A 6,567-nucleotide genomic window follows, 5' to 3' on the forward strand; every position below is an offset into this window, starting at 1 on the left:
TGTGGTCACATATGGAGAAGCTGGTGATGTGGTCCCATCTGGAGACGATGTGGATGTGGTCACGTCTGGAGACACTCTTGATGTGGTAACTTCTGGAGAAGCTGTTGAGGTGCTGGCTTCTGGCAAGGCAGTTGATGTGGGCACGTCTGGAGAAGCTGCTGATATGGTCCCATCTGAAGACACTGCTGATGTGCTCATGTCTGGAGAAGCTGTTGATGTGCTCCCACCTGGAGAGGCTCTTGATGTGGTCACATCTGGAGAAGCTGCTGATGTGGTCACGTCTGGAGATGCTGTTGATGTGGTCATATCTGGAGGAGTGGTTGATGTGCATGCATCTGGAGAAGCTGTTGATGTGGTCCCATCTGGAGACGATGTCAATGTGGTCCCATCTGGAGACACTGTTGATGTGGTCTCATCTGGAGACACTGTTGATGTGGTCTCATCTGGAGAGGCTGATGATGTTGTTCCGTCTGGAGACACTGTTGATGTGGTAATGTCTGGAGAAGCTGGAGATGTGCTCATTTCTGGAGCAGCTGCTGATGTGGTCCCATCTGGAGAAGCTGTTGATGTGCTCGTGTCTGGAGAAGCTGTTGGTGTGCTCGAGTCTGGAGAGGCTATTGATGTGGTCATGTCTGGAGTTGTTGTTGATGTGCTGGCTTCTGTAGATGCTACTGATGTGGTCCCATCTGGAGAAGCTGATGACGTGGTCCCGTCTGGGAACACTGTTGATGTAGTGATGTCTGGAGAAGCTGTTGAGGTGATCGCTTCTGGCAAGGCAGTTGATGTGGTCACGTCTGGAGAAGCTGGTGATGTGCTCATATCTGGAGCATCTGCTGATGTGGTCCCATCTGGAAAAGCTGTTGATGTGCTCGCGTGCGGAGAGGCTCTTGATGTGGTCGCGTCTGGAGGGGCTGCTGATGTGGTCCCGTCTGGAGACACTGTTGATGTGGTGACGTCTGGAGATGCTGTTGAGGTGCTGGCTTCTGGCAAGGCAGTTGATGTGGTCATGTCTGGAGAAGCTGGTGATGTGCTCATATCTGGAGCAGCTGCTGATGTGGTCCCCTCTGGAGACACTGCTGATGTGGTCACCTCTGGGTAAGCTGTTGATATGCTCGTGTCTGGAGAAGCTATTGATGTGCTCATATCTGGAGACCCTGTTGATGCGCTCATGTCTGGAGAAGCTGTTGAAGTGCTTGCTTCTGGCCAGGCAGTTGATGTGCTCATATCTGGAGAAGCTGTTGATGTCCCTGCATCTGGAGAGGCTCTTGATGTGGTCACATCTGGAAAAGCTACTGATGTGGTCTCAACTGGAGACACTGCTGATGTGGTCACATCTGGAGCAGCTGCCGATGTGGTCCCATCTGGAGAAGCTGTTGATGTGCTCGCTTCTGGCCAGGCAGTTGATGTCACTTCTGCAGAAGCTGGTGATGTGGTCACATATGGAGAAGCTGGTGATGTGGTCCCATCTGGAGACGATGTCGATGTGGTCACATCTGGAGACACTCTTGATGTGGTAACTTCTGGAGAAGCTGTTGGGGTGCTGGCTTCTGGCAAGGCAGTTGATGTGGGCACGTCTGGAGAAGCTGCTGATGTGCTCATATCTGGAGCAACTACTGATGTGGTCCCATCTACAGACACTGCTGATGTGCTCGTGTCTGGAGACACTGTTAACGTGCTTGTGTCTGGAGAATCTACTGATATGCTCATGCCTGGCGAATATCTTGATTTGGTGGCACCTGAAGAAGTTGATAATGTGGTCCAATCTGGAGACACTCTTGATATGGTGTCATCTGGAGAAGTTGGTGATTTGCTCATGTATGAAAACACTGTTAATGTGCTCATGACTGAAGAGTCTCTTGATGTGATCGTACCTGAAGAAGCTGCTGACTTGGTCCCGTCTCGAGACACTGTTAATATTTTCTTGCCTGAAAAAGTTCTTGAGTTTGACATGGAGCCAGTGGAAGCTCCTTGCCAATTGTTTCCGTCTATCACAGGTGGTGTGTTTTTGTCATTGTAAGTAGTATCTTCAATGTTTCTTTTTAATATAGAGTGAGGCACCAAGTGCCCTGAGACATGGTATGTTTGAGGTCTCCCAAATGTTTGAGTCCTTTCAGGTCTTCTAGGCATCCACACTGCCATGTTGTGCTTTAATATTCCTACAGATTCCCCTGTATTTTCAACGATCGCCACAGCTCTTTTACTCTCAGTAGAATATGATTCTTTCTCTCCAGGTCCTGTAAAAGTTGTCACATTTTTTCACCTTAGTCAGTGATTGTGAAAATATTCTAGTCCCTTAGGTGTCCAGGTGGGTCCTTGCCTTTAAATGGGCCCTTTTTCCCCTCTTTTTTTCAGAGAAATTCTGTGTCAGAATCAATTGTTTAAATGAACTTAAAATATTTGTTGCTGGTACATTCTCTTCACTTTTCCTCTCCTCTAACCCTCCTCTAGGGTGTTTGAGTTGGGCCATACTTTATCCCCTTTCCGTAGACTCTGGCTGCTTCCCATCTACCCTTAAGAATCTTTATAAGGCCCTAGAAGCCATATGGTCATAGACTGTAAAATCTAGGGAATTTGGGGGCCTTTGAGGGCTGTTCCATTCCTTTAGCAGAAATATGCCTCCTCCCAGATCTCCAGAGCTGCTGTGCCTCACCTGTATCATAGAAGACTTGTTTCTGTTGGCACTGAGGGTCCTGCAGGTTCTCCTGGGACACACACCCTCCTCCATCCCATATAGACCTGTCCTCTTGGAGATCTGAAAGAGAGAAAGTGAAGTTAGTCCCCTGGAGCTATAACTTTTCTTCCCATTTTGGGACTCCTTCATTCTCTCAAAACCCCTGTTATTCCCCTCACCCTCAGCCCCACCTCCTCTGGAAAGGGCCACCTTGTTTGTTTCAGGATTTAGAAATCAAGTGTCAGGACCTAGTTCACACAAAGGTGATTGCAGAAAGCTGGGGCTTCAGGGATAAATCTTGAAGATTTTGAGAGGTTGAGTTGTGCAGGTAGGAAAGGGAGCTCCTGCCCAGTCAGGAGTCAGATATCAAGAAAGTATTTACATAAGACTAAGTCCCTTCCAATGGAACCTGAGCACAACTGAACATGCCACTTCCAGGCCAGCCCAGAAACTCCCCCTGGTGGTCCTCATTGTTCTGCCAGCTGGAGGCAGATGACAAGGAGGCACAAGAGAATGAATAGAGAAGTCTCAGGAAGAAGGAAGCTAGGTCCCCAAATAACCATATGAAGGAAAGCTACTTGCCTACCAGGAATGTCTGCCTGGTAATATTATATGAGCCAAAAAAAAAAATCTTTTTGTGGTCGAGCAATTATACCCTTGGAACATACTTGTTACAGCAGATACAAAAATATCCTAACTAATATGGGAAAGAGTTTCATTTAAGCCTAGGAATAGATATACTTACTCTAATCATCTTTAACAAATTTAAACCCTTTGTATCAAATAATCTCTTAGCACTTGGGATTTAAGATATTTGTAATGTTCAAGAGAATTTGGCCTAATGGCCAACTTTGTAGTTTCAATTTAAAATATATAATTGAGGACCACCTGGGTGGCTCAATCAGTTAGGCATCTGCCTTCAGCACAGGTCATGAGCCCAGGGAACTGGGATCGAGCCCCATGTCAGACTCCCTGCTCAGCGGGGAGTCTGCCTCTTCCCCCTGCTTGTGCTCTCTCACTCTCTCTTGCTTCCTCTCAAATCAGTAAATAAATAATCTTTTAAAAAATAAAATCATGCTAGGATTGTAAACAGTATGAGAACACTTAAGAGAACTTAAGATCCAACACATAGGTATTTATAATGTATTAGACTTAAAATTGGGGGAAGTTTTTAAAAATCTACATTTAATGTATTAGATTTATGGAATTTCTTTAGTCCTTGGAAAGATTTTATTTATTAATCAAATAACTGAAGTCTTTCAATAGGAAGTGTATTAATTTTATAAATGTAACTTAAAATGTTTAAAGTGATTTAAGGGGATCCCTGGGTGGCGCAGCGGTTTGGCGCCTGCCTTTGGCCCAGGGCGCGATCCTGGAGACCCGGGATCGAATCCCACGTCGGGCTCCCGGTGCATGGAGCCTGCTTCTCCCTCTGCCTGTGTCTCTGCCTCTCTCTCTCTCTCTATCTCTGTGACTATCATAAATAAATTTAAAAAATTAAAAAAAATAAAGTGATTTAATTGGCCAAGTATATAAAATAGATTAAACACTAATCAAAGACCCTTATCAAACCATTGTACCTATGCTTCTGGCCAAGATGGAATATCAGAGATCAGACTCACCCTCCTACCTGAAACAATATCCAGCCCCCAGATAACCACATCACCATACAAAGATATGAAATGATGATCATCAATACACTGGAAGTCAGACAACAAAGGGCAGTGGTTCCTGAGAGATAAACAAGGAAACAAACAAAGTGAGCCCTGTGATGGCCCTATCTTATGGACTTGTGAGGACTTCCAGGCAGATTGCCCAGAGGGAGAACGCAGCTGGAGCCCAGCAGCTCTATTGGGTTGAGGGGATGCCAATCAGCATCTTGAGAGACCAAAGCAGCTGGAGTTCACAGGACAGAATTACTGGGGAGGCAGACACAAAGGGGCCCCTGGATATCCATCAAGAGCTGTACTGATCAGAATGTGCTTATGAAGCAACTACCCAAGATCCAGGTAGTGCCACTGGGAAAGATTAGAAGGAATGAGACTTGGCTCTCACATAGGGATGGAAACAATGCTGTTCCCATCAGCCAAATTGGAAAACTTGTAATTCTCAGGGAATGGGACAGAGAACTCAGGAGAAAGATCTTGCTTCAGTCCTAGGAAACAGCTCTACACTGAGATGTCTCAGAACTCGCAGGAGGAATTATCCTTTAAAAAAACAAAAACCGGCCGCCCCGGTGGCTTAGCGGTTTGGCGCTGCCTTCCACCTGGGGCGTGAACCTGGGGACCCGGAATCGAGTTCCAGGTCGGGCTTCCTGCGTGGAGCCTGCTTCTCCCTCTGCCTGTGTCTCTGCCTCTCTCTCTCTCTCTCTCTCTCTCTCTCTGTATGTGTGTGTGTCTGTGTGTGTCTCTCATGAATAAATGGGTAAAATCTTAAAAAAAAAAAAAAAGAAAGAAAGAAAGAAAGAAAATAAAAGAGAAGGGACTCCTGAGTGGCTCAGTTGGTTAAGCATCTGCCTTCAGCTCAGATCATGATCCTGGGGTCCTGGGACGGAGCCCCATGTCACACTCCCTGCTCAGCAGAGAATCTGCTTCTCCCCTTCTCTCTCCCTTTGCTGGTGCTTGTGCTTGTGTGCTCTATCACAATTAAATACATAGAATCTTTATTTTTTAAAAAGATGTTATTTATTTATTCATGATAGAGAGAGAGAGAGAGAAGCAGAAGCAGGCTCCATGCAGGGAGCCGGACGCAGGACTTGATGCCAGGACTCCAAGACCAAGCCCTGGGCTGAAGGCAGGCACCAAACCGCTGAGCCACCCAGGGATCCTCCACATAAATTGTTTAAAAAGAGAGAGAGAGAGAGAAAGCTCTGCCCCACACATGGAGGAGTGCCACCGCCACTGTGACAAGGTTGGCTTCAAAGCTGACAAAGCCAACAATATCGTTGAAGAGTATATAGACAGGGTCTTGGGTGGTGAAGATACTAACCAAAACAATATCAACCAATGGACTGCAGGCATAATGGAGCAATCCTAAACACATTTGGTTAAGTTGGGAAAAGCCTATAAATATATCGTGACCATTGTGCAGTGGTCCAGAGGAGTGCATATGGCTTTCACACAGCCAGCTCATGTTTTGGTCATGTGCATCTGATGGAATCTGTACTGTAAAATGGGAGAACCCAGCCATGAACTGTATAGTCAATGTTTTCGCCACTGCTATTGTCCTGTGACAGACTAACGGTGTTCAGCCAAAGCCATTAACTTAAAAATTTGTCACTGTATCCTTTCTAAAAAGGATAATGGTTACTTAATGTGCTAAATGACAAACATGCAAGACGCTTCAATGTTATCAATAATCTCATAGCAAAATGGCAGCTTATCTCATATTCTATGTGACATCATTTTAAAAAGAAAAATTTTAGGTTGGTCAAAAGTGAATACAGAAATGTGGCACAACATAAAAATACAATGTCATATTTTCACCAGCTTTTTGCTAATGTGTACCTATGGAGATGGGGAAATCCATTCAAATGATAAAATTCCCTTTCAGCTAGAGATTTTTAAAATTTCAAATTCTTGAATTTACACTTGAGGGCAAATTAAATCCAGGAACCTGGGGCACCTGGGTGGCTCAGTGGTTGAGCATCTGCTTTTGACTCAGGGCATGATTCCAGGTCGGGATCAAGTCCCGCATCGGACTCCTCTTGAGGAGCCTGCTTCTCCTTCTGCCTGTGTCTCTGCCTCTCTCTGTGTATCTCTCATGAATAAATAATAAAGTCTTTTAAAAAATAATAAATCTGAGAACCTGAATTCCCTAGTTAAACAAAATTATGTGATTAAAAGTACATGGCTCTAATAATTGCCTTACAATTCACTCATTTCATGTAGAGTTCA

The 6,567-nt window shown here is 45.2% G+C and overlaps 1 pseudogene; it reads left to right on the top strand.

Moving 5' to 3' along the window:
• The first annotated feature begins 5,517 nt into the window (after window positions 1-5,517).
• On the top strand, window positions 5,518-5,914 carry LOC112935757 (dynein light chain Tctex-type 3 pseudogene; annotated as a pseudogene).
• Window positions 5,915-6,567: the final 653 nt, after the last annotated feature.

The sequence above is a fragment of the Vulpes vulpes genome, chromosome 3, assembly GCF_048418805.1.
Source record: "Vulpes vulpes isolate BD-2025 chromosome 3, VulVul3, whole genome shotgun sequence".
Lineage (NCBI taxonomy): Eukaryota > Metazoa > Chordata > Mammalia > Carnivora > Canidae > Vulpes > Vulpes vulpes.